This window comes from Grammomys surdaster, unplaced genomic scaffold (assembly GCF_004785775.1).
Source record: "Grammomys surdaster isolate TR1022 unplaced genomic scaffold, NIH_TR_1.0 332771, whole genome shotgun sequence".
Taxonomy (NCBI): Eukaryota; Metazoa; Chordata; class Mammalia; order Rodentia; family Muridae; genus Grammomys; species Grammomys surdaster.
In genome coordinates, this window is record NW_021627979.1 from 13,127 (window position 1) to 40,398 (window position 27,272).

The window sequence follows — 27,272 nt, forward strand, 5'->3', positions numbered from 1 at the left end:
ACATTTGTCTTAAGATTCTTGCAACAGTCTGTGAGGTTTTTTTGGAGGGGGGAGGCTGGAAGTTGGGCATTTTTTTTAAAATAATGTTTATAAAAATTGTTAAAAGAGATTCTGGAAGTGTGGCACATAACAAAAAACAATCAGCAATTATGTAGAGCTTTCCAGGAGTCAGATATTCTCCGAATCATTTTGTATGTATTAACCCGTTTGCTCTCCCCAGCAACACTAAGAGGCAGGCAGATACATTTTTCTCATTTCCATTTTACAGATGAGGAAATCAAAAACACACAGTTTTGTGACTCGTCCAAAGTCGTACAGTTACAGAGTCCACGCTTTGAAGCACTATATCCTGGTCGTTTAAATGAAAATGAATATTCATCTTCCCCTGAACATATTTTAACAGCAGATTGTCTAGTAAGTGTAGTCCCTTATTAGATTATCCCTAACCTACAGGGTCGCTATTCTTGTAGCAAAGCGTCGTGTGCACCTGTGGTCACGAGGGGGCGCCGCTGCCACGCACCGTGGTCCCCCTCCAGCAGGCATCCGAGGGGGCGGAGCCTGAGCTGGGCGGGGCCCGGCAGGACGCCCACTGGGTAGCTATCCCGGCGGGCCGCGCGCGGCGGTGTTTGAATGGCTCTGAGTGGGGCCCGGCTTGGGATCTGGAGGACGCTCTGAGCTGCCGGGCGCGGTTCATCAGCACAGTGCCCCGGCTCAGGCGCTGCGGTACCATGAGGCGCCGGTAAGTGACGGCCAGACTGGGTTGGGACCTTCGCTGGGGCTCGTGTGGCAGGCTTCTGGGGCAGCTGGCCGGGCCCACCTGCAGGCCCCGCGGCAGCGGCCTTTCCCAGGCTGGGCGGCGGGGTCGGGGCGGGGCGCAGGCGGGTGGGGCCCCGATCTGCCGAGGAGCCCCCGGGCCAGCGGTAGCTGGGAGGTTGGAGCTGCAGGCCTCGGGGGTCCTGGCTGGAGAGGCGTGGATCAAACCTGCTGTCATTTATTTACCTTCGGGTGGAGTCGACATCTACACCCCACGGGGAAAGACGGGACGCGTGAGAAGATTGCTGTGCGAGGATAGGTTTTCCCCAGAGCTGCCTAGGCCCGGCTGAGGCATTTCCTTATTTTCTGAGGAATTTTTGATTCCCAGACAGATCGGCTTTTGTTTCTCAGGACAGAAACCTGACATAGCCGCGTAAGAATCGTTGACTGCAACTTTTAAAACTTTGTTGTGCTTTCTGAAAACTTATTCTGTAGTTGTACCTAGGTGCTTAACTGGGCTTGTGTATGGAAATAACAAAGAGTTGATTTGTTTTGTCTGGCTTATAAAGTTCCTTGAAAACATTTATATCAATTTCTTGGCAGATCTGGAGAAAAAAGTAACTGGAAGAGATACTAGTTCTATAATTATTGCCAGTTTCGTACTTAACGAGCATTCTGAGACACCAGACCACCTAATATCTGAAACTTACACAAAATCATTTAGGATTTTTCTTCTTTCTTTTAAATCAGCTTCTTCAAGTCAAAAGTTTATGCACGACGTTTTTTACTTGGCTAGTAGCTGGGCTTGTAATAAACCGTAACAAGTAACAAGTGATATTTATTTTGGTGGTTTTTTTTTTTTTTTTTTTTTTTTTGGTGCTAAGGGTTGTTTTAAGAGTGCTGCTTTGGAATAGGTAGTATTATCATCGTTTTGACAGGGGAAAAGGCACAGGCAAATCAAGTACCTTGGGCAGGGTTACATAGCTATTTTACTGCTGCTATAATCTCTGCCTTGCTCTTACTAATGTCCAAAGTGTTGTTTCATTTACTTGAGCTTTGGAAATATTTATGTGAGCACACCTTTGTGACACATGAATGAATCCACACACCAACCACATTCTCTGCGCGTGTTGATCACACTTAAGTTTGGTGTCTGAGCCAAAAAAAAAAAAAATGTTTCTAAGATAAATAGAAATAAGGTTTATGGGTTCATTTTTCAGAGACTGTGTAGAGAGCAGCTGGAAACATGATTCTTTAAAACTGGGGTACTGTTTTGTATTTGGAATGAATGTACTTAATAACACCTTGCAGAGAGATGCATCTCAGCTACGCCGAGTAGTCAGCACTTATTTATACGGGCCTTTTAACTTCATTCAGTGATTACCGAGGGTTTGATTGCATTAGTGTCCAGCTCAGTACTGAATCCAGTCAGCTTTATGCAAGAAATGTGCCAGGCAACAAATCTTGGGGAAGTTAGTTTGGTGTGAGATTAGTTACAAAGTAATATACTTCTTCATTGTTGTAGTGATTTATGATGATCTGAACTGAGTAAAACTGCTCCAGAGCTAACAATTGAAGGACTTATGTAAGACATTTAATAGAAGGGGAGGCAGGGTATGTTACTGAGGAAACTGTTCAAAGACTAGGAATTCAGAATAAAAATTACTTTTATTGGGAATAGTAAGCCTGGTCATTTAAAAAGTTCATGTTGGTTAACATCGTATGAAACAAGACTGGGAAATGTTGTAAATGAGACAGGTCATAGAGGTCTGATAGACACACACAGAGCTCTCAGCACATGTTATAAATGAGACGTGTCCTAGGGTCTGATACACACACACAGAGTTCTCGAGTGTACAAATGTTGTAAATGAGACATGTCATAGAAGTCTGATACAAACAGAGTTCTCCAGCACACAGAGATGAGGGAATTTGTAAACTTTTGTTTCAGTGGCTCTCAACTGGGTGAAATTTTCTCCTCCATAGGATATTTAGGGCTGTCAAACTTAAGGAAAGGGTGATACTGTCAATCTACTGACCATAGGCTGGAGTATTTATAAACATCCTACATCAGGCAGACCCCCAAAAGAAACAATCACTCCAAGTGTCAGTGTAGCTGTGGCTGCAAAGCCCTATTTTAAGTTGGTTGGTTATGTGGCTGGCTTCTGCTCGAATATGCTATAGGTAAGTATGAATGACAAATTTTAGGAACACAACTAGACTTTATAATGACATTAGGAGCTGGTTTAGAGCTGTTCCAGTCCTGGAGGAGAGATGTGTAGGAGATAGACAGGAGCACTGGGAATGCTAAATTAAGGTAGAATCACTTAAATATTATTTTATCTAAATATAAAAATAACAAAAGTTCATTTGAAATAGAAAATGAACATAATAGAAAATAGAAAACAGAACATAAGCAAAAATCATAAGGCCCAGCAGGGTGGTTCAGTGGCCAGAAGTGCTTGCCTTACAAGTCTGATGACCTGAGTTTGATTCTGGAACCCACATTAAAAGAACAAAAAAGACCCCAAGAGGTAGATAAAGTGTCACAAATCTATAATCTCAGTCAAACACTCTGATGGGAGGCTTAGGAGAGATGGGAGACAGAGGAGTCCCCAGAAGCTTGAGGGCCACCTCACCTGCAGTATTGCAGCATGGTAAAAACAAGAGAGACTCTTAGGGGCTGGAGAGATGGCTCAGCAGTTAAGAGCACTGACTGTTCTTCCAGAGGTCCTGAGTTCAATTCCCAGCAACCACATGGTGGCTCACAACCATCTGTAATGTGATTCAGTTCTCTCTTCTAATGTGTGTCTAAAGAGAGCTACAGTGTATTCATATACATAAAATAAATTTAGAATTTTTTTTTTTAAAGAGGGACTCTTCTTCAGCAAGGTAGAAATGAAAACCAACTCCCTAAAGTTGTTCTTTGACCTTTATTTGCACTCTGGCATGTGCATGCACACACAATATTTAATAAATAATTTAAAATTAATTAATTTTTATTTATATTTATTTATTTATTTATTTATTTTTGGTTTTTCGAGGCAGGGTCTCTCTGTATAGTCCTGGCTGTCCTGGAACTCACTCTGTAGACCAGGCTGGCCTCGAACTCAGAAATCTGCCTACCTCTGCCTCCCAAGTGCTGGGAGTAAAGGCATGCGCCTGGCTTAAAAATTAATTTTTAAAAGTTTAAATAAATCACCTATAAATACCCCAATAGAACAACTGTTAATGTTTTGATGTATGGCTTCTTTTGAAGCTTTTTAAAGGCTGATAACTACTTTTCTTTTTATAAAACTGGGATTATGGGCTAGAGAGACGGCTCAGCAGTTAAGAACAGTTGCTGTTCTTGCAGAGAAACTAGGTTTAGTTTCCAACACACACATCAGATGACTTACAATGTACTGTAACTCCAGCTCCATACATGCATGTGGTGCCCATGCAGGAAAGCCGGCACACATAAGTTAATAAAACAAGTAAAAAAAAATAAATACACACCTTTCCATTGTTTAAATAAATACTCTTTAGGGGACTGGAGAGATAGTTGATCAGTGAACAGTGCTTGTTCTTGCAGAGGACCTGGGTTCAGTTCCCAGTACCAATATGGTGGCTCACAGCCATCCATAATTCCAGTTTTAGGTAATCGGATGGCATCTTCTGACCTCTCTGGGTGTCAGGCATATAAGTAGTGCACATACATACATTCAGGCAAGTCATTCATGCATATAAAATAAACCTAAAAGAAACTAAAAGTTAAAAAACATTTTTTACAGTCACAGTATTTGTATATATGACTGCATGTACACATGTATTGCTTCGAAATTGGAAATTTTGTTTTACATTCAGAAAAGACATTCAAAGGAAGAAATACTGGGACACAGTGATTGAATGTGTGTGTGTACACGTGTGTACGTGTGTATGTATGTGTGTGTAAAATAGCTGGAGATGTGGCAGAATGCTAGGTACTCAGCATTGCCCCCCCCCCAAAAAAAAAGAAAAAGAAAGAAAGAAAAGAAAAGATTATTTGACAATTGGGATTGTCAAATAGTGAGGCCATGTCTAAATAAATAAATAAGTAAATAAGTCAGGATTAAAATCTTCAGCATTTTTAAGGTTTGATGTTTGAGAAGCCAATAAAAGAACAGTGGAAACAGTGAAGTAAGTTGTATACTTATAATTTTCATTCTGGAATGTGAATTGTATTCACATACACAACATAATGAGAATGTTTGGTCTGTAACTCACTATGTAAATGAGGCTGGGCTGGAATGCAGTGATCCACCTGATTCTGACTCCCAAGTGATGGGGTTAAATGTATGTACTACCACACCTGACTCTCCTACTGAGATTAATGAAGACCCTTACTATATAGATCAACTTAATCTTTCCCTAAACTCCTAAAAATCAGTCTACATTTCAGATGGCAAGCTTTCTGCTTCACGCTCTTTTCAAAAGGTTTCTTTTTTTTTTAACTTTTGGTCATGAATCAGAGTTTAAAGGGCTAATTCTGAGTTTTTGTTTTTTAATGTACGGATTACACAGTTTTACAAACTGACTATAACTCCCACCCCCACTTTTCCCAGGAGAATAGGAAATTATCTTTAAAACTATATATCATAAAATATGCCTGTCAATATTGCTGTTCTATCATTCATTTTGGGTGATTGCTGTTATGTAAGTGACCCCTTCAAAACTAATCTGTGATTGTAATTGTTAGTTCTTTGGTTGCTGTGATAAATATCTGAGAAACACTTTTAGAAGACGAAGGTGTGTGTGTGTCTGTGTGTCTGTGTCTGGATTTGAAGTTTCAACTAAAGGTTGGCTGGATTCACAGCTTGGGTCTGAGGTAAGACAAAATATTGTGACAATGTGTGGGGGAAGACGGAAACAGCATCATATGCAGAGACAAAGAAGAAACTAAGGACAAGGAGTGCCAAATGATAGGCACCCTACTTCTTCCAGCCTCAGCCCACCTCCTGAAGTTTTCAGCACCTTCCAAAATAGCACAGCCAGCTGGGCTCAAGGCCTCAATACAGAACTTTGTAGGAAACAGTTCCTGTACAACTGTAACACTGATAGTGTAAGGGTTGTATCCTAAGGAGAGGTAGGTATTTAAGTCATAAGCTCCATGCCTCTGAGGAGGTTAATGTCATTGCCTCACTAGTGATTCTGATGAGTTCCAACTGTGTTCTACCCTCTTTTGCTCACCTTTCCCCCACTTTCTTATTCATGCTCCCCTCCCCGTTATTGTAGGAAGAAAGCCCTCACTAAAGATGGCCTTTGAATCTTGGCTTTCCCAATCTACAAAACTATTTAAAATGTATTTGCTTTTTTGTGTTGTTTCTGTTTTATAACAAGGCTTCATTTTTGTGAGATAGACTGGCTTGGACCCATGACAATCTTTGTGCCTCAAGCATCCTAGATGTGTATATGAAGGGTAGAGGTCAGCTTTGGAATTTTCTAAGAATCTGTCCACCCTTGTTTTTTGAGATAGGTCTGTCACTGAGACCTGGGGCTTTCCAGCTGAGTCCCAGAGACTCATCTCTCTAGCACTATTTCAGTTGGTATTGGGTATCAAACACAGGTCTTCATGCTTGCCTGGCAAACACTGTACTAATAGAGCTATTGCCATCTTCAGAAAGGCAGATTTTTAAAGGCATACCTTAAGCTAGGAGAACACTGCTTGATGATTGGATAGGATCTAATTTGACTTTTCCTTAGCAGGTTCAGTTATGCTGTACTTGCTGTTTCTTGTTCTCTGTAAGTATTTTCTTTGGAAATATTTTTGTTAAATTTATCATTCTTGTTTTGAGTCTTTTTGAGTGTAGAGATGGAATAAGGTCTGCTCTGAAAGGTCCTGTTTGACTCCTTTCCCCTGTGATTCCTTTTTTATTTATGTGTTATTCATTACACATTTTCCTGAAATTCTCCTGAAATTCTTTTGTCTTGAGCTAGTTTCTCAGATGCTTGTGACTTGCATGATTCTTCTCTCACTAGTCTTAAGACTCGTTTTGTGAACCCATTGGTGGGCACTCTTACTTGTCATGGCTCCAAGCCTGCTTTTCCTGTTAGTAATGCAGTGTTCTTGGGCAAATCACTTGATCTCAACTATAAACTGAAATTACTCTGGAAGACACAAGTTTCTGACATGGATCTTGACATGGAGATCTTGAGGTATAGTGGCCATGAAAAGCTTAGGCCTTGGCAAGGAAGTACATGCCTTTAATCCCAGAAGACTGAGGCCAGGAGATCTCTAATTTCAAGGTTAGCAACAAAGCAAGTCCCAGATCCAGGTGTGATGGGCCACACCTTCTGCTGGAGGCTCTCATAGGGACATTGGAAGAAGGAAGATTCACTGTTCTTCACCTGCTTGCACTTCTCGGCAGCACATCTGTTGGAACCTACTTCTACAGAGAACCAGCTGAAACAACTATAGCTTCATAGGACTGAGCAACTACTAGATTCTTCGACTTCCCATTCACAGCTGCCCATTGTTGAGTTAGTTGGACTCTTAAGACATCACAATAATCCCCTTAATATAGAGAGACATTCCATACGTTCTGTAACTCTAGAGAACGCTGACTAATACAATCTCCAATCTTTCCAATTATGAGAAGCAGTGAATTTGTAAAATTCACTGAAATTTTCAAGGACTTTTGGAAAGGAAAGAAAGAAATAGTTTTTCACGTGTTAATGTGAATTAATTAGAATGATTTCTTCTGAAGTCATTTGTAAAAGTCTACCTTCATAATTGGATTAGGGAGTGAATCATAGGGTAGAATTTTATTTTATTTTTTTAAATACCAAGTATCCTTTTCTATTCTTTTTTAAAGACTTATGTATTTATTTTATGTATATGAGTACACTGTTAATATCTTCAGACATACCAGAAGAGGGCATTGAATCCCATTACAAATGGATGTGACCACCATGTAGTCGCTGGGAACTCTGGAAGAATAGCCAGATCTCTTAACTGCTGAGCCATCTCTCCAGCCCTATGATAGCATTTTAAATGCTGCTAGAACATAAGCATCTTGAGAGCAAGGATCTTTGTGTTTGTTACCTTCAGACATTTTCCTAGGCCCTACAACAGTAATTAACTCACCAAGTGCATCTGCTATCTGATTAAGTGAATGAAGAAATGAAGGAATGGGTGAATGTTGAAGAAAAGCAAGCTTGCAAGAATAGTACACACATGCTCCAATTACCTGGAAAGAACTCAGAATACAAACCAATCAGAATACAGCCCTGCGGTATGCAAATGTTATGCAGTGGTAGTAAAGCACCCACTCTTCCCGTGGCTTCCTTTCTGAACTATTATGAAAGTATTTCTACTTGCTTCTCTAAATCCCCAAATATACCTTTGTTCATCACTAGAAAAAATCTGAACACTATCTGTTCCCTATACCATTTAACGATCATTATCAACAGAGTATACTATTGTAGTAAGAATAAATCTTACGTAGTGATTAACATTTGGCACTTTATCCGTGGAGGAGTCATAGCATAGTGGCTGAAAACTAATATCCCTGGCCCTTTTGTTTTAGATATCCTACTTCTCAAGTAATAATATTTAAGAATAGTTCTTCTTGGGGCTGGAGAGATGGCTCAGTGATTAAGAGAAGAACACTAGGAGTTCAATTCCTAGCAACCACATGGTGGCTCACAACCATCTGTCCTGGGATCCAGTGCCCTCTTCTGAAGGCACTGTGTCTGAAGACAGCTACAGTGTACTAATATAAAATAAATAAAAAATTCTTTAAACAAAACAAAACAAAACAAAAGGACTAGTTCTTCTTTAACCCCAGTACTCAGGAGGCAGAGGTAGGCAGATCTCTCTGGGTTTGAGATCAACCTGGGCTCATAGTAGGTTCCAGGACATCCAGGGCTACATAGTAAGACCTTGTCTTTTAAAAAAGAATATCTTTTATGTGATCCCTAGACTAGGCCTAATGATTACCTAATGGCTGACATGGAAAAAGGAGTGACTCTCACCTAGAAAGTATGCTTTAAGATGAAGAAACATTAGCAGACTAATTCTCAGCCTTTATGGGATCACATTCACTGAATGAATTATCTACTTACTGAAACTACATATAAATAATTTTTAATTTTTTTGACAGCCGTGTGCGGAAACTCAAGTAATACTTAGAAATTATGTCTATTTGGGAGCATCAATTTAAAGCTCATTTAATGGACTAAATCATTCTGTACTCACATTACCTGTAGGGCTTGTCAATATGGAGACTAAATTATTTTGCAGTAGCAAACAGTTCCCAAGTCTTGGGCTTAAACAAGGCTTTGTTTCTCTTTGATTCATGCTACGTATTTGTCTTGGGGCTTTGTTTTATGTTGACCATGCTCAGGAATGTGTGTCTGTAGAGTTCTGATTTTCTGACCTTTGGCTGGTGGCTATCATGATAGAGGTACAACAATGATAGTAAACCACACAAATTGGCTTTTTAAATTTAAAATGGGGTAAAGTGAGTTGACTTCTGTAACCCCACCACTTGGTAAGCTAAAGCAGGATTGAGTAAGTCTAAGGCTAGCCTATTCTCAGTAGTGAGTTACAGACTAGATTGGGGTGTGGTATGGGGCTTTGGGGGCCTAGAGAGAGGCTCAGTGGTTAAGAGAACTGGCTGCTCTTGTCTTGAGTTCAATTCCCAGCAACCACATTGTGGCTCACAACCATCTATTATGGGATTTAATGTCCTCTTCTGACACACAGGTGTACATGCAGATAGAGCATTCGTATATATAAAATAAATAGATTTTTTTGGGGGGGGGTTCAAGACAGGGTTTCTCTTATAGCCCGGGCTGTCCTGGAAGTCACTCTGTAGACCAGGCTGGCCTCGAACTCAGAAATCCTCTTGCCTCTGCCTCCCAAGTGCTAGGATTAAAGGCATGCGCCACCACTGCCCGGCAAATAAATCTTTTTTAAAAAAAACCTTTTTAGATTATTTCATTTATCAGAGCCACTTGACCATATCTAACTTCAAAGTTAGTAAGAACCCAGGCTTGCTAATACCTAAAACCCTAGCACTTGGGAGATAGGGACAGGAAAATCAGTTCAAGGTCCTTTTTGGCTACATAGCCACTTGGAGGGCCAGTCTAGGCTACTTGAGACCTTGTCCGCCAAAACAAACAAACTCCAAAAGGATGATAAACCTCCCTATCACTTATCTGAAAGTAAAACTAACAAAGTTCCATGGCACAGTTTATCGTTTACCGTATTTGCATACTAATAATTTAACATTTTCAAATATCTTTGAATTTTCTTAGAGTTCTTTCTTGACTTATCACTGTCTATCATTTTTGATTGTACTGTCTTGTGAGCAACCCACTTCTCACTGACTTGTAACTAAAAATATCCAAGGAAGATTTGTCAAATTTAGAGAATGGTGCAGTCTTTTTAAGACTGGTTTAGTATTAAACTCTGAGGAGTTTTTGTTGTTGGTGGGTTTTTTTTTTTTGTTTTTTGTTTTGGTTTTTCGAGACAGGGTCTCTCTGTATAGCCCGGGCTGTCCTGGAACTCACTTTGTAGACCAGACTGGCCTTGAACTCAGAAATACGCCTGCCTCTGCCTCCTAAGTGCTGGGATTAAAGGCGTGTGCCACCACCGCCTGGCCGAGTTTTTGTTCTTAAGGATAAATTTTGCTGCTCTGAACTGGGATACATGTGTCTGCTCTGTTTTAATACTTTTATAATTACAAAAGTAAACTTTACACATTGATAAAAATTTAGTGAAATAATCATTGAGAACCACAGGGCAAACCCTGTCCAATAGAAGCTGTAAGATGATCTTATAAGCAACTAAGGAATACTGAGAGTTATGGAATATAGATAGTATGTGTATGTCCTTCCTCCCCCCCCCCCCCCATGATGAGCCCCTTAATTGGTTATTTGGTACCAAGTAGTTAGCCTTGAAATCATATACATCCAAGTAACACTACACAGACTAAAGCAAATAGTGTTAATATATTTAGATATGTATATGTAACAGTGACAACAACAAAAGAAGCCAGGATTTGAAGAGGGCACAGCATGAAAGGTTGGAGGAAAGAAATGGTAGATATACATAAAATAAATAAATCTTTTTTAAAAAAAGCCTTTTTAAAATATTTCATTTATCAGAGCTACTTGACCGTATCTAACTTCAAGATTAGTAAGAGCCCAGGTTTGGAACCATTTTGAATTACACTTTAATTCAAAAGTTTTAAAAAGATGAAATTGTAAAGAACTTGCTTTAAACTTATTTTCTATTTATTTTTCTTTTAAAAAAAAGTAATTTAAAAACATTTATTTTGTATGTATGGGTATTTTGTCTGCATATATGTCTGTACCCACCTGTGTGCCTGGTGGCCACAGGGGCCTTTGAAGAGGGCTTTGGATCTCTTGGGACTGGAGTTACAGATGGTTGTGAGCTATCATGTGGAAGCTGGGAATTGAGTCCAAGTCCTCTAGAAACGCAGCTAATGCTGTTAACCACTGAGCCATCTCTCTAGCTCCATTTTGTATTGCATAGTCTAACTTAACAGTTTTCATGGTAGGCGTGGTAATCAACATCTTTCAGCCATTATTCAGGAGGCAGAATCAGGAGGTCTCTGTGAGTTCCAAGCCAGCCTAGTCTACCTAACAAGTTCAGAACCACCAGGGCTACATAGAGATGCCTTGTCTCAAAGAAAAACAAGAAAACCCACAAAATAAACAAACAAAAACAAACAGATAAAAAAAAAAAAACCAAGAGGCAGTTTTCTTGCCAAGCTCTTGGAGAATATTGTCATGCCTGGCATATTGCATTTATAAATGCTTGTTTGTATATTATTATTCTTCATGCTATACTTGAATGATAGAATTCCATAACCAGAAAGGTTGGGAAGTTTAAAGCTATGACGGGTAATGAGGTAAGAAAGTTCTGGTTGCTGAGAAGGGGGGTGGGGTGGGGGGAACCACTATATAACACTAAAAGTTCTTAGAATGGCTTCAGAGTTTTCTTTTTATAATTTTTGTTTTATTATTTATGTATTTGTTTGTTTGTTTTTGAGACAAAATTTCTGGCTGTCCTGGAACTCACCATGTAGACCAGGCTGGCTTCAAATTCAGAGATATACCTGCCTCTGCCTCTCAAGTGCTGGGATCAAAGTTGTGCTCCAACTTCATCCAGCTTTTTATAGTTACTTTGTATTCTTTTACGTGATTTTTTTTATTATTATAAGAAACATCATGAAAAAATAGTTTATTTTACTTACTCCCTGCAGTACTACTGTGAAAATGTAAGCTAAGTAAGATCATACACCTAATAAGTGACTGTAAAGCCGGGCGGTGGTGGCGCACGCCTTTAATCCCAGCACTTGGGAGGCAGAGGCAGGCGGATTTCTGAGTTCTAGGCCAGCCTGGTCTACAGAGTGAGTTCCAGGACAGCCCGGGCTATACAGAGAGACCCTGTCTCGAAAAACCAAAATAAAATAAAATGACTGTAATAAAATTTAAAAGCAGTAACTCTGACTTTGGGACTTGTTTGTTTTTAAACAATTTTCTGCTACCTGAGCCCTCCCTTCACTGAGATTACACTTGCCTGGTCTGCCCTGTATTTGTATTTCCGGCTGTATTATATGCCTTTTCTTTTTAGCTTAGTAATACAAGAAAATTATAACTTCACACTAATTTTTTTTTTTTTTTTTTGCATTTAGTGTGTGTGCCCATATGAGTGCATGCCATGATGCACCTGTAGGGCACAAAGGAAAACTTGCAGGAGTTGCTTCTCTTTCCAGTTATGTAGTCAGTTTGGCAGCAAACACTTTTAGCCAGCCCCTTCACTTAATCTTTGACCAAACTAAAATTTTATATTTATAAGTCAGATTTTGAAGATTAAAGGGATGATAATACAGAATTATGTTTTAAGGGGATATAGGTCAGTGGAAGGCCACTTGACTAGCATGTGCTAGTAATCATCTTAGCTAGCACACATCTTATTGTGGATGGAGATAGTAATTTCCACCTTTACTAACAAGAGCCTGATATAGGAAAGTCTTTGTAGGGATAGCTGTCGGTCCTTGCATATTTGCCAAGTTTATTTTGTTATGAATTTAGTAAATGTGACAGTTTAAAATGGAGTTGCTGTTTATAAGACAGAACAAGGAGGCACAAAAGGCCTGTAGTTCCAGCTCTTCTGGACTCTGTGGCAAAAGGAATGCATATTAGGTACATTCCTCAAGAGGAAGTTAAAACAAGAAGGAAGAAAGGAAGGAGAGACAGAGAGATTAATTCATATTTTAAAAGGCCTAGGACCATAGCTCAGTGATAGAACACTTAATTGCCTGGTGTATGAAAGTCCTTAGGTTCAGTTCCCAGGCTGAACAAATGAGTATTGTTTCTGTGAGAATTATTGGAATATTGCTTTGGCTAATTTTAGTTAGCACAAACCTAGTCATCTGGTGAGGGGGAACCTCCATTGAGAAATTGTCTCCATCAGATTTGCTTGTGGGCAGTGCCAATCTTAGGCAGCTAGGCCTGGGCTGTAGCTGAATGTGAGCCTGGGAGGGAACGAGATTCTTCTGTGGTTTCTGCTTCAAGCTTCTGTCTTGGCTTCCCTTAATGATGGACTGTAAAGTAGAAGATGAAATAAACTCTTTTTCCCAGTTGCTTTTACTCATGGTGTTTATGACTGCAACAGAAAGCTTAATCAGGACAACTGTGTTGTATAGTCTATTTGAAAGCAAATGGCTTAAACATTTTATTATTAAGTAGATACTTATTAGAAAATTAAAGTAGTAAAACTAAGTCCTGTCCTCAGATACTTTCGTTTTCAGGTTTTGTGGTTACTTCTTATAATGGTTAACATTGATTACCAATTTGACCAGGATCCCTTAGGAGATAGGCCTCTGGGCATGCCTGTCGAGGGATTATCTAGATTGTTAATTTAGGTAAAAAGACTCTTCTTAAATGTGGATGGCACTATTCTTTGAGGTGGAATCTGGTACTGAATCAAAAGAAGAAGGGGACCCGAGCAACAGAATTCCTCTCTTCCTTCTTTCTACCTTTCGCTGCATTGTGACCAGCTCCCTCAAGCTTTTGCCACCATGATTTCCAAACATGGTGAACTATATTTCTGAACTGTGAGCCAAAGTAAACCTTCCTTAACTTTGCTTTTTGTCAGATATTTTGTCATAGCACTGAGAAAAGTAACTACTGATATTTAAAATTTTATTATTTTAAATTATATGTGTGTGTCTGTGTGGTTATATGCACATGATTACAGAGGGCAGGAGTGTCCAATATCTCTGGAATTGGAGGTACAGGTGGTGATGAGCCACCTGTTGTAGGTGAACTCGGTCCTCTGGAAAAATAGTACACTTTTAAATGTCCCATTTGTCATTAGGATACACGTCTAATTGGGATATATTCCAAATGCTTCAGTGCTCCATAGGATATACTGCTTCTGCCTTCTAGTAACTAGTACCAACCAAGGCTTTTTTGTTAGTATAATTAATTTCTATTAGCTTGTCACTTTTCTCCAAAATAAGACGTATGTTACTTGTTCATATTTTGACATATAGTAGGAAGTGAATTAAGTGTGGAATATATATGTTATGTTTTTCTTTTCCATTTTTATTTATTTTTTCATTAGTTGAGATCTAGAAAGGCTACAGCATCACATAGATTTTGTGTCCAGTGGCCTTTGCAGGAAGGTTGCTTTGGAATTTGGCATGAACCTGCCTTTGTTCCCGTGGGCCAGAGTTACCTTTCCCCAGATCAGTCTGGTTTGGTTTGGTTCTATTTACCTCCAGGAGTCACTGTTGTTTTTTGCTTTATACACATAAGCACATTTCTTACTTAAGGAGAATGCAGCTTCACCTTGGGCATAAACACTTTCAACTCTTTAAGATCTCTGTGCTCTCTTTGGTGCTGGAGACCTCACTTAGAGCCAACAAAAATAACCTTGCACCACAGCCTTCCAGATATAGTTGCCTTTTAGAAATTTTGTTCCCAGCAGGCCTCTACAGGCGCCAAGGTGGCTGTTTTTATCATTTAAAATTAAACCTCAAAATACCAGTGTTTTGTGATTACACATGTTTGTTCACTGAGTGGGGTGTGTATGTGCATGTGCCTGTGTATAGTATAGTAGTTGTGAAATTGTATTTTAGGTAGTACATGTTAATGTAATATGTAATGATAGTCCCTGTCTATCAGAAGTTTTATAGTGTAGTGATGGCTTAGTAGGTAAAGATGCTGACAGCCTGAATTCAACCACCATAACTTAGTAAAAGAGAAGGCAATTTTCCACAAGTTGTCCTCTTGACCTCTACAAACATAGTAGCATTTGTGTGCACATACAGACACATAATTTAGGAAAATTTTTAAATGTTTTACAAAGCTTTGAAGTTTATTTGGGCCAGAGGAGACAGACTAAAACTAGCTAGAGCTCAGTCATGTCTTACATTTAAGCCCCCACGTATTTGTTATCTGCCAAAGGCAGAAACTGCAGTATAAAACTGAGTGTTCTCAGAGATGGTATAGGAAACAAACACTGTACCAAGACCAGAATCAAGAAGTGCTTTGGGCCGGGCAGTGGTGGCGCACGCCTTTAATCCCAGCACTTGGGAGGCAGAGGCAGGTGGATTTCTGAGTTCGAGGCCAGCCTGGTCTACAGAGTGAGTTCTAGGACAGCCAGGACTACACAGAGAAACCCTGTCTCGAAAAAAACAAAAACAAAACAAAACAAACAAAAAAAAAATGCTTTGGAAGCCGGGCAGTGGTAGCACATGCCTTTAATCCCAGAATTTAGGAGGCAAAGGCAGGCTGATTTCTGAGTTTGAGGCCAGCCTGGTCTATAGAGTGAGTTCCAGGACAGCCAGAGATACACAGAGAAACCCTGTCTTGGAAAAACAAAAACAAAAACAAACAAACAAAAAAAGAAATGCTTTGGAAAAAAGATTCAATTTTCTTAGTAAGAGAGGCTGTGATAAAACAGAAAGGAAGAAAGGAGATATTTCCTGGAGAAGAAACATTTTGTTTCAACAAAAAGGCAACATTGACAGAGACAGAATGTGTCTATTACAAAAGCTTGGAAAATGATACTTAATGTTATGCTTTCTGTATTGAAGGATGCATACAGTAGTTAGAGGTCCCTATCCATTTCCTTTGTAAAACAACAGCTTTAGTGTCCTCAGAGTTTATTCATGTCCTGTGTCTCTTCCCCTAGTCTCCCCCTGATCTCATGTCATTGTCATCCCTCCAAACCCCATCTTTTCCTTTTGCTTTCTGTGTAATGTATCACTCTTCTGTCTGATTGCCTGCTACTTTGGAATCAGCTTGGACCCTCAAAATATTCTCTCCTTAAGTCAAGCATGGTAGTATGTGCCTGTAGTTCCAGAAACTAGGAGCTTGGAACAGGAAGATCAAGAATTTGAGGAGGGGTAGGTGCTGCTTTGAGATTGCTCAGTGTGGGTAAAAGCACTTGTCTGCATAAGCCTCCACTAAATTGTCCTCTGACTTTCACATGAGTGCACATGCACATCCGTGTGTGTGTGTGTTTGTGTATGTGTGTGTACGAGAGAGAGAGAGAGAGAGAGAGAGAGAGAGAGAGAGAGAGAGAGCTCTCACATGCAAGCACTTAACACCACTACCAATAATAATTTTAAAGTAAATTTGTACTGCAGAGATGCCTCAGTGGGTAAAAGTACTTGCTCCCTTGCTCCCAACACTGATGACATGAATTCAGTCCTCAGGCTCAGGACCCATAATGCCAGCTGTAGCTATATAACAAGTTCCAGGTCAACCTGGGCTATATAATGAGACTCTGATCTAAAAAAAAAAAAAAAAAAAAATCCCCCTAAGATCCCATTTCTCTTTGTTTCAGTTTTCTCCTCTATTAAAACAAAGGTCCTATTTTATTATTTGCAGGTTTTTTCATTCTTTTGGAGTAAGTCAAGGCAAATTACATAAATAAACATTTTTACTTTTATTCATGAAAAAAACTAAAACACTTGGTTCCCAAGTTACACGGATAGTTAAAAGTGGAAGCTGGAAAATTCCGCCTGGTTCTTTTGAACTTGATCTTTCAGTTTTAAGAGAGTCTTTAGTTTTTACTCAGTGGCGCGCATACTAGTGTACAGTGAGCAGTAAGGTTCCCAGAGACTTGAGAGAGCATGGAAGGAGCCCAGAGGTCTCTGCTGATTGAGCTTTTTAAACTCCCACATGCCATTGAGTACAAAGGGCACTGAGGGCATCTTCAGCTTGGTCTGCAGAGTCAGATCCGACCCACACAGTTGAGGACTAGAACCAGTTGGTCTGGCTTTGGTAATTTCCATTCAGAACGTATGTGTATTCTAGGTGTTTTAAGGTATATTTCAGAAACTTTCAGGACTCGAGAATAGACTGGTTTCCTAAAGGGAAGACAATGGATATGAACCCGTAGTCCTCACTTTTATCAAGCAAGTGCCTAATGTCTAAGCATGTGAGTGAAAAGCCATAGATTCTCTCCTCTATTTTTCCCCTTGTGCTGGGGATTGAGTCCAGATCCTTGCAAATTTTCTACTGCTAAGCTATACAACAGTGTTATTCTCTAATTTCCTTAAAGGCAGTTATTGAGATACTATTTCTATGACTTGCCACTCCCATATAGTAGCACAGTCATTACTGTATTAAAGTATGTAACATTTCTCTACCCCCAAATTTCCTTATTTCTTTGGAGTAAACTTTTCCCTGCCTGCAGTGTCTGGGTATTATTGATACTTTTCCTTCCACATTTATATTTTTGTTATTTAGAATGTCATGAAAATAGCCTTTTACATTTTAGTTTCCTTCACTTAGCATAATATAGTTGAAGTTTATTCATGTTATATATGTCTATATTATCCACTGTATCTATAGTTTTATAGTTTTATAGTTCTATAGTTTTATAGAAAAAAATTATCAAAAAATAGATGTAGGACAGTAAACATTAGAACTGACTGAGGTCAAACATCCATACATCCTGATTTCGTGAGACAGACTTAGTTTGTGCCTGTTGTCCAAACATGCTTTTTCATAATACCTCCTTTAGTTCCCAGCAGTGTCTTCGTTTGATTGGTAAATTATTTAGGTAATCCAAACGTGGCAGGACAAGATGTGGTCATACTTCATAAGCTTTCTGGTGGTGTTTAATTTGCTTTCCAAAGCAGTAAATTGTACATATTTATGTTTTGTGTAAATACTGTGAGTGTTAATAGCAATAATGTATATAATCTCACTTTGATCTTCACAATTTTATATTTTACATGTGAAAAAATAGATTCAGAATAGAAGGTCCTCAAAACTCATGAACTAGAAGGTCTATTTATTCTAAAGTATATGCATCATCTATATATGTGTTCACATCTGTTAATTGGGAGGCAGTGTAGTTTATTAGTTAAGATTATAAACAGTAGAAAAAGAATCTCTAGAATCTAGCCCCAACTCTTTGCATTTTTGCTGTTGATTTTAGGGCAAATTCATCTCTCATCGATATAAAAAAAGTATAAATGTATGTATTTATGTATAAGTGTGTGCGCGTAGAGAGGTCGATGCCTGGCATCCAGCAGATTTCTTATAAGATTATTTAACATCACTGAAGTTGTGTACTTCTTTCCCAACTCTGCTCCTCTCCCATTAAAGAATACCAGGGACTCCTCATTTGTATTTCCCCTTTTTTTTGAGGGGTTATCTTTTGTAGCCCAGGCTAGTCTTAAACTTGCTCTATAGTAGAAGATGACGTTGAACTCCTGATCCTCCTGCTGCTGCCTCTTAAATCCTAGAGCTATAGGTATGGACTACTGTTCCTGGCTTCTCATCCTTCAAAAAATAAGAAATAAAAGATCCCAATAGTATACTAATAGTGCTACCTGATGAGGGAGTTCTGTGCTTAGATAGTTTAGTATACATATATGAATCAGTCTCAAAACTATGGTAGCCAAGACTGGGTATCACAGAACTAAATAACATAATTGAATGTTTCAAAACCTTTTAGGTATACTAGATTTCCAATAAATACTTTAACATGCAATATAGCCAGGTTTACTTGAACATAGTAAGGTATCTTCAAACTGTATGTAATTTAAACATGTCTTAGTCAGGGTTTTATTACTATGATGAAACACCATGACCAATAATAAGCAAGTTGGGGGAGAAAAGGATTTCTTTGGCTTACACTTCCACATGCTGTTCATCACCAAAGGAAGTCTGGACAGAAACTCAAACAGAGCAGGACCTGATACAGAGGCCATGGAAGGAGTGCTACTTATGGCTTGCTTGCCCTGGCTTGCTCAGCCTGCCTTTTTATAGAACCCAGGATTACTAGTCCAGGCATGGCTCCACCCACAGTGTCCCCCATTGATTACTAATTGAGAAAATGCCCTACAGTTGGATCTCCTGGAGGCATTTTCTCAACTGAGGCTCCTTTGTCTGTGAGGACTATGTGTCAAGTTGACATTCAAAACCAGCCAGTACAAAATATAACCTGGGAAATTCTGTGATCGTATTTTTTCCATGAACACTATAGTTGTTATTATGTAGGATGATTTATAGGGACCAGGAGAAGACCTGTAGTGGAAAAAAGGAATCAATTATTCTTACAGTATTTTTTAAAAATATTTATTTATTTTATGTATAAGAGTTCACTGTCACTGTCTTCAGACACACCAGAAGAGGGCATCAGATCCCATTACAGATGGTTGTGAGCCACCATGTGGTTGCTGGGAATTGAACTCAAGACCTCTGGAAGAGCAGTCAGTGCTCTTAACTGCTGAGCCATCTCTCCAGCCCATTTCTATAGCATTTTAGGCTTGATGTGATGGAGCTTTTTCTTACAGTACAAAAGGGAAGTCAGAATGAAGTCAGGAAATATTTTGAAGTCAAGAAGTCTTAGTGGCTTGGTGAAAGGAAAGAAAGAAGAATAAAGATAACCCCAAGTTTCCAGTCAGAGAGAATTTTGGTTGTGCCATTATTGAACTGACAATTGAAGAGATTCGTTTTAGATATGCTGATTAAAAACTAGTGGTGAGTGTGGAAGCCAATTGGATACAGAAAAAGTTACAAGAGAGCCTAGGTCTAAAAAAGTAACTGAACCTGTGAAAACATGCACCCCCAGTGTTCATGTAGAGAGCAAAGAGTTGTTGAAGGAAAAGTGACTCAGAGAAGGGAAATGAGCAGGGAGAGTCAGCCGAGTTGTGTCGGAAGCGGAGGACCATGAAATGGTGAAATAGCTGACTAGTGATGAAGGAGTAGCCTTAACATTGACCTGGGTGCTCTCCATGAACATTGACAGAAGTTTCTGGTAGGGGTTTTTGTTTTATTTATTGCAGTGGGGAAGGTAATTTGTTTTTCTTTTTCATTTTTCTTTTTTTTCTTTCATTCTTTATTGTATTTGTTTGTTTTGTCTTGTTTTGTTTTGCCTTTTGAGGCAAAATCTTATTGTGTAGACCAGACTGGCCTTGAACTCATAATTCTCCAGAGTACTGTGATTATGATAGACTTTCACATGGGAAAACAGAATAAGGCAAAACTGTAAAGGGTTAAAGACAAATTGGAAGCTAAAAGGCACTCATTGTAGAAATTTGGCAGGAAAGGAAAACAGAAAGAGTATAGGAGCTGATAGGAGAAACTGGAGCATGCTTGAAAGCAGGCACAGAGGAATCAGTTCAAAGTGAGAAATCAAAGAGAAAAAAAAGGAAGCAAGTGGGCAGAAGTAAGAAAATTAGATTATCTTGTCCTAATTTTGGAAAAGTTAAAAGGACTGATCTCATTAAAAAAAAAGTTATTCTTTTAGAAAATAGAAAAACCTGTAAGTTATTGAGAAGATGGCCTATAGTCCCTGCAGCAATAACTTTAATTAAAGCTTTGTTTTGTTGTTTTACAATGCTTGGGATTGAATTTAGGGCTTCAAGCATGCTAAGCCAGCACTCTACCATAGAGCTATGTCTCCATCCCCAACTTAAGTTTGGAAATTCCTTTTAAGGTTTTCAACTAATTAAGTGTACTTTTAAACAGATTTGTAACATAAAAATCCATAGGATACATGTATTATTTTAATGCATGTATACATTTTGTGTTGTTGAATTAGGTTGTACATACCTCCTTGAACATTTACTCATTTCCTTAGGGTAAAAATATTCAGTCTCTTGTGCTTGACTTTTGAGATACACAGTACATAATTGTTACCTACAGTCACTCTTCTGTACTCTTGACATCCCAGAACTTCGTATCTCATATATCTACAATAGCCTATTGGTCAGCCCAGGTCATCCTTCTGCTGGCAACTTCTGTAAGGTCAGCTTTAGTAGATTCCACATAGGAAATTATAAGTTACTTGTCATTTTGTCCCTGGTTTATTTCACTTACAAAATCTCTGTTTTTATGCAGGTGTAATAAGTTGTAAGATTTCATCCTCTATAGTATTCTCTTGCTTATATTTACCACATTTTCTTTTATCTACTCATTCACTAATAAACAGACTATTTTCATTTCCTGGCTATTGTGAATAGTGCTACAGTAAACAGAAGTACAGTTATCTATGGCAAACTGAATTGTTTCTTTTGGATAAACATCCACTAGTGGAACTGCAGAAACATCTGATAGTTTTTGATATTTTTGAAGAATTTCTGTACTGTTTTCTATAATGATTAGGCAATATGCATTTCCATCATTGCTGTGTAACTATCTCTTTTTTCTTTTATAGACTTTTTATTGTGTGTGTGTGTGCATGTGCGTGTGTGTGCATGTGTGTATAGGACGTTGGGGGTTGAGTGCATGTGTGCATTGGTTCTCTCCTTCTAACTTTACATGGATTCTGAGGATATATCATGGAGGTTTGTGTGGCAATAGGCTTACTACTTAGCTATCTCACCAACCAAAGGGGTTCCCTTTTCTATATTTCCTTGCTAGTGCTTGTTTTCTGTACTTTCTGATAATAGGTATTTCTAATGGAATATAGTAATAATCCAGTGTGATTTGATTTGTATTTCCTTCATGATTAGTGATATTAGCTAACACTGTTTGTCAGTGTAGGTTATGTTAATTTACCACTGATATGACAGAATACCTGAGAAAACTACCTGAAAAGAGCAAAAATTTATTTGGGCTCAATTTCAGAGGTTGTAGGTCAGGATTACTTGACCCCTTTGCTGTGGTCCTGTTGTAAGACAGGAAATTTTTGTCTGTAGAGCCTTGTAGAGTAAAGCTGTTTATTTCACTGTGACCAAGAAGAAAGAAGACAGGGGAGTTACCAGGGGCCAAGAGATAAGTATGCTGCCAATGACCTACTTCCTCCAGACTCCACCATATGCCCTATCTCCTTCAACACGAAGACTTTCAGCAACATTCTAGGTCCAAACTGCAATACGTTCAGAGCCCATTCTTAATTGAGCTGTTTGCTTTTTTTTTTTCTTTTTCTTTTTGCTATTGCAGTTTTGGAGTTCCTTATTATTCTGAATATTAGCTCCTCATCAGATTATATAATTTGCAAATATTTCTCCTATTCTTTAGGTTGTCTCTCTGATGAATGAGTCTTTTGTGCAAAATCTTTCTGATTTGGTTTGATCTTATTTGTCTTTATCTGTTCTTGTTTCATTTGAGGGTGAGGATTAATAGAACTTTTAAAAAATAAAATAAATAAGCCAGGTATATTAGTCAGTGTTCTCTAAGGGAACAGCATTGGTAGAATGAATATTATATACGGGACTTATTTGAGTGGCTTACAGGTGGTGGTCTAAGTAATCCAACTACAGATGTCTCTAGAGGGAAAGGCAAAGGATCTTGTCATTGTGCAGTCCACAGAACTGGATTTCTCAACAGTCCCTATCTGGTGCTCTACTCTTGGAGGCTGCCATCTCAGTCTCTTGGAATCCCTAAGAAGTAAGTTCTAATACCAGCAAAGGAATGTCTCAAGAATAGGAGAGAGGAACTTGCCAGTGAGAGTCAGGGCAAGCAGGCAAAAAGCAAAAGCTTCCTTCTCTGTCATTTTATACCACCTGAAAGTGTAGCCCACATTTAGGATGAATCTTCACTAATTGATCCAACCAAGAAAATCTCTCAAAAAACCATGTCCAGTTGCTTGGGTTTTAATTGTTTACAGATGTAGTCAACTTGATAACCAAGGTTAACCATCACACCAGGATTATATAGTACATTCTTTTCTATACTGTTTTAATAGGCTTTTGTTGCTATTTTTTAAATTATTTTTTTTTTATTTTGTTTTTTTTTTAATTTTTAACATTTTTTTTTTTTCCGAGACAGGGTTTCTCTGTGTAGCCCTGGCTGTCCTAGAACTCAGAAATCCGCCTGCCTCTGCCTCCCAAGTGCTGGGATTAAAGGCGTGCACCACCACTGCCCGGCTATTTTTTAAATTATTAAGTTTTGTGGATGTAGAGATTCAGACTCGGGGTCCTATCCATGCTTGGCAAGCACAATACCATTGAAGTATACCCTCTAATGCCCTGTGCTTTAAAAAGCCAATTTTTAGAAATTGTACTTTTCAGGACATTCTCTGGAAGTGATTTGATTTTTTTTTTTTTTTGAGAGTCTCTCTGTGTACAAATGGACTCTTCTGTTTCTGACACTGAGCACTGGGATTATATGACAAGGTGACCAAATGGATAAGGCATTGCATTACTGAACTTATTTCTTGCTTATGTATTTTGTTATTATAGGACAGTGATTTTTTAAAAGCTCCAATTAAAATACATTTAAGAAGGAAGAGAGAAGAAAGAAGGAAAAAGATAGTGGTTAAAAACTGTTTTTATCCTCATGACTCTTAGGAGATAACCATAAGTGGAAGGAATTCTTGTATAAGAAAAAGCATGTCTTTCTCAACAGCTTGCTTTGTTTTGGTAGAGAAATTGCTTAGTTGAATTACAGAGTTAAATACAGTGTGAATAGTCGATACAGTATATGAATGTAAAGAGAAAGCTAACTTGGTCTTGAACTGTCCAGGCATGTTTCATTCCTGTATAATGAGTTTCCCTTGTGAGAAGGCAGGGAGTATCTGAACACTTTGAGCTGTTTAATCTCTTGGTTTGGCAGCCATTATAAGGGTATATGAATAGATCCCTTTTTATCTTTGAGGTGGAAGACAGTTACTGTGTAAAAGAGAAATCATCCCATGAGCTTCATTATTATGCTGTTGTTTTTCTCAAATGACCTACTGATCAAAAGCATTGTGTTATTGTAAGAAAATGTATGCTATATCTGATGTTTAGAAGTTGTACATAATGTTAGAATAGCTCTCCCTTCTCTGCTTTTATTCTTTTAGGACCCTGCTTATGTTGTTCTTTGTTTATTAAGAGGCTTTCTTTTTTCTTTTTTCTTTTTTTTTTGTGAGTCTTCAACCATTTCAGATTCTTCTCTTTTTGTGTCTTATCAAATAGAACTTCAGAAACACAGAGAACTTGAAACTAGTTTCAGTAGCATTCCTAAGAGCCTTCGGGGAGAAGGACAATTCTATATTACGGCTCTAGAAAGGCGCTATCAATTGTGTGACACATGGGTAAAACAGAATATGTAGCTTACAAAGCCTTTACAACAAGTCTTTGTCTTATAATATTAATAATTCCCTTTATAAAGCCTTATTGTAAAATGAAGTATACATCATGAAACTTTTAAATGTGCAATTCATTGATTGTAAGGACAGAATAGAACATTCTTCAGTCCCAGTAGATCTTTAGAGCATTTCTGTCACTGAAAAACTTTGTGCCCCTGTGTAGTTACTTCCATTCCTACTTCAGCTTGAGAAGCAACAAACAATTGGTTTTCTGTCTATGAATTTTATTTCATATAAATGGAATTTTGTCACAAGTTGTGTCATGGTCTCTTCTTACTGTACTGTTCGTGTGTATACTGACTTATGAGTACTTAATTCCTTTTCACTGCTGAGTAGTAGTCTATATAGACATGCTACAGTTTGTTTGTTAACTGGGTGATAAACATTTACTAGTGTTTATGTCTCTTGGCTGTGCTCAATATTTGCATACAAAATTTTGTGTAAATATGTTTCCTTCCCCTTCAGTATATATGTAGGAGTGGAATTTGTATTTAACTTCAGAAACTGCCAGGGGCTGGAGCATTAGCTCACTGTGAGAGCACTTGCCTTGCATACATGTCACCTTAGATGTTTACCCCCAATACTGACAAAGGGAGGGAGACCATGTTATGTTACTTTGTACGATGCCTGAAAGTCCTTGGTTCTTCACGTCTTTCTCAGTACTTATTTTTGTCTTCATTGTATGGCAATCTAGTGAGTGCAAAATAGTATTTCATGTAGTTTTGATTTTGTTTTCCTAATGATTAATGTCTTTTATTTTTTAAAAATAATGGTACATGTGTGGTTGGGATGTAGCTCCTCGAACACTTACCCATTTCCTTAGGGTAAAAATATTCAGAATCTCTTCTGCTTGACTGCTGAGATACACAGTACATAATTCACTCTGCTGTACTCTGACATCCCACAACTTGGTATCTCAAATCTACCTACAACTTAGATAGAGCCTATTGATCAGCCCAGCTCTCAACTTCTGTAAGGTCAGCTTTAGTAGATTCCACATAGGAAATTATGAGTTACTTGTCCTTTTGTCCCTGGTTTATTTCACTTACAAAGTCTCTGTTTCTATACAGGTGTCACAGATTGTAAGATTTCATCCTCTGTTTTAGCACTTTAAAGTATGTCATTTCTTTCTGATTTTTTGACAGCTCTCTCTCTCTCTCTCTCTCTCTCTCTCTCTCTCTCTCTCTCTCTTCCCTTTCCCTCTCCCTTTCTCCCTCTCTCCCTCTTTCTCTTTCTCATTTAATGAGTACCCATTAAATACTCATTTAATGAGTATTTATTTTATTTGTTTGTTGTTTTCTTTGAGATAGGATTTCTCTGTTAATCCTGGAACTTGCTTTGTAGAGCAGGCTGGCCTCAAACTCAGAGATCTGCCTACCTTTGCATCTTGAGTGCTGTGATTAATGATATGTGCCACCATGCCCAGCCCAGTTTTTATTTTAAACCCATTTCATTTTTGTGAATACTTTTTTTCTAAGCTTTCTAACCTGTTCTGGTATAGATTGGAAAATTTCTTCCCATCTCTCGTGTTAGAATCTATGTTGTGTTATTGCTTTTCATTATTACTATTGGAAAAGAGTTTTTTTTTTTTTGAACTTTGAATGATTATCACTCTCACATTTGACTAAATAGGATGTTGTAAATTGCCTGAATTTGGGGGAAGAGGAGTACTTTGTTTTGTTTTCTTTTGAGACAGGGTCTCTCTTTCTGTCCTGAAACTGTGTAAACCAAGCTGGCCTCTAACTCACAAAGATCTCCTGCCTCTGCTTTTCAATGTGATGTACCACCACACCTGGTTATGCTATCTTCTCTAGTTTTTCATAATTCTCTGAATTTGAAGGCGATGTACCTTCTGTATCTGCTTTCATTCATTTTGGTGACTCGGGTGGAGCCCTTTTCATCTAAAAATTTCTGTTCTCCAATTCTGTATAGTTTTCTTAAGTCTTCTCATTAGTCTCTAATTAGTCTCTCTATTCTTCCCTGTACATCCCTTTTGTTTGAATGTTGGTTCCTCTAAGCATGTCTTCTGATTCTTTTTATCATTTGCTTGTTTGTATGTTCTGGAAGATATCCTCAGATTTATCATTCAACTTCTGTTGAGGTTTAGTTTTGTTTGTTTTTTTGTTTCATTTTGTTTTTTAAGTTTTTATTGTGTTTGGATGTTTTGTCTGCATGTTTGTGCACCATAGGCGTGCAGTGCCCACCAAGGCCAGAAGAGGGTGTCAAATTCCTTGTAACTGGAATTGCAGACCATGTGAGCTACCATGTGGATGCGGGAAATTGAACTGGGGTCATCTGGAAGAGCTGCCAGTGTTCTTAAGTGCTGAGCCATTTCTACATTCCCATGTATTTGGGGTTTTTTTTTGTTGTTGTTTTGTTTTTGGCTTAATATAGCTTGTGTATGATTTCTAACAATAGTTTTATTGCTTTTTTTTTTTTTTTGAGACTAGGTTTCACTTTATATCCCTGATTGGCATTAAACCTAAAGAGATCTTGTCTGTTTCTGCTCTCAAATGTGGGATTACAGGGATAAGCTACCACAGCTCACCCAGTTTGTTTGTGTATGTGTCAGTATCTGTGTGTAGTTTTGTTAGCTTTGACACATGAGCACCACTGTAAACAACATACAGGAACTTCTTTGGCCACTTTGACTGTCACTCGATCTGTATTTTAAGGGATTGTCTATGTGTGCCCACAGGTTTGTGTATATACATGATTTACTGTGGGGCTGGTCAGAGTTCCCAAAGAAAAATCTTGTGAACTTCCCTGAAGTATATGAGCTTGACTGCAAGCCTTCATAAGTCACGTGGAAGAAAGAAGATAAAGGCATTTGAAATTTAATGTGTAAAAACTTGGGTTTACATTTTTCATAGAATAAAATTGTAGTCCTGGCACATATTTGTAACCCTGATAGTCAGGAGACCCAAGGAGGAGGATCAGGAATATGAAGCCAGTCTGGGCTACAAAGT

General features: G+C 38.4%; 1 protein-coding gene across 2 annotated transcripts in view; it reads left to right on the forward strand.

The window, feature by feature from the left end:
- The first annotated feature begins 629 nt into the window (after positions 1-629).
- Positions 630-27,272, forward strand: part of LOC114616639 (KATNB1-like protein 1) — a 41,555-nt gene continuing 14,912 nt past the window's right edge. For both annotated transcript variants that reach the window (XM_028762070.1, XM_028762071.1), the window contains exon 1: positions 630-739. The gene's annotated coding sequence lies outside the window, so the exon portion shown is untranslated. The remainder of the gene's footprint in view (positions 740-27,272) is intronic.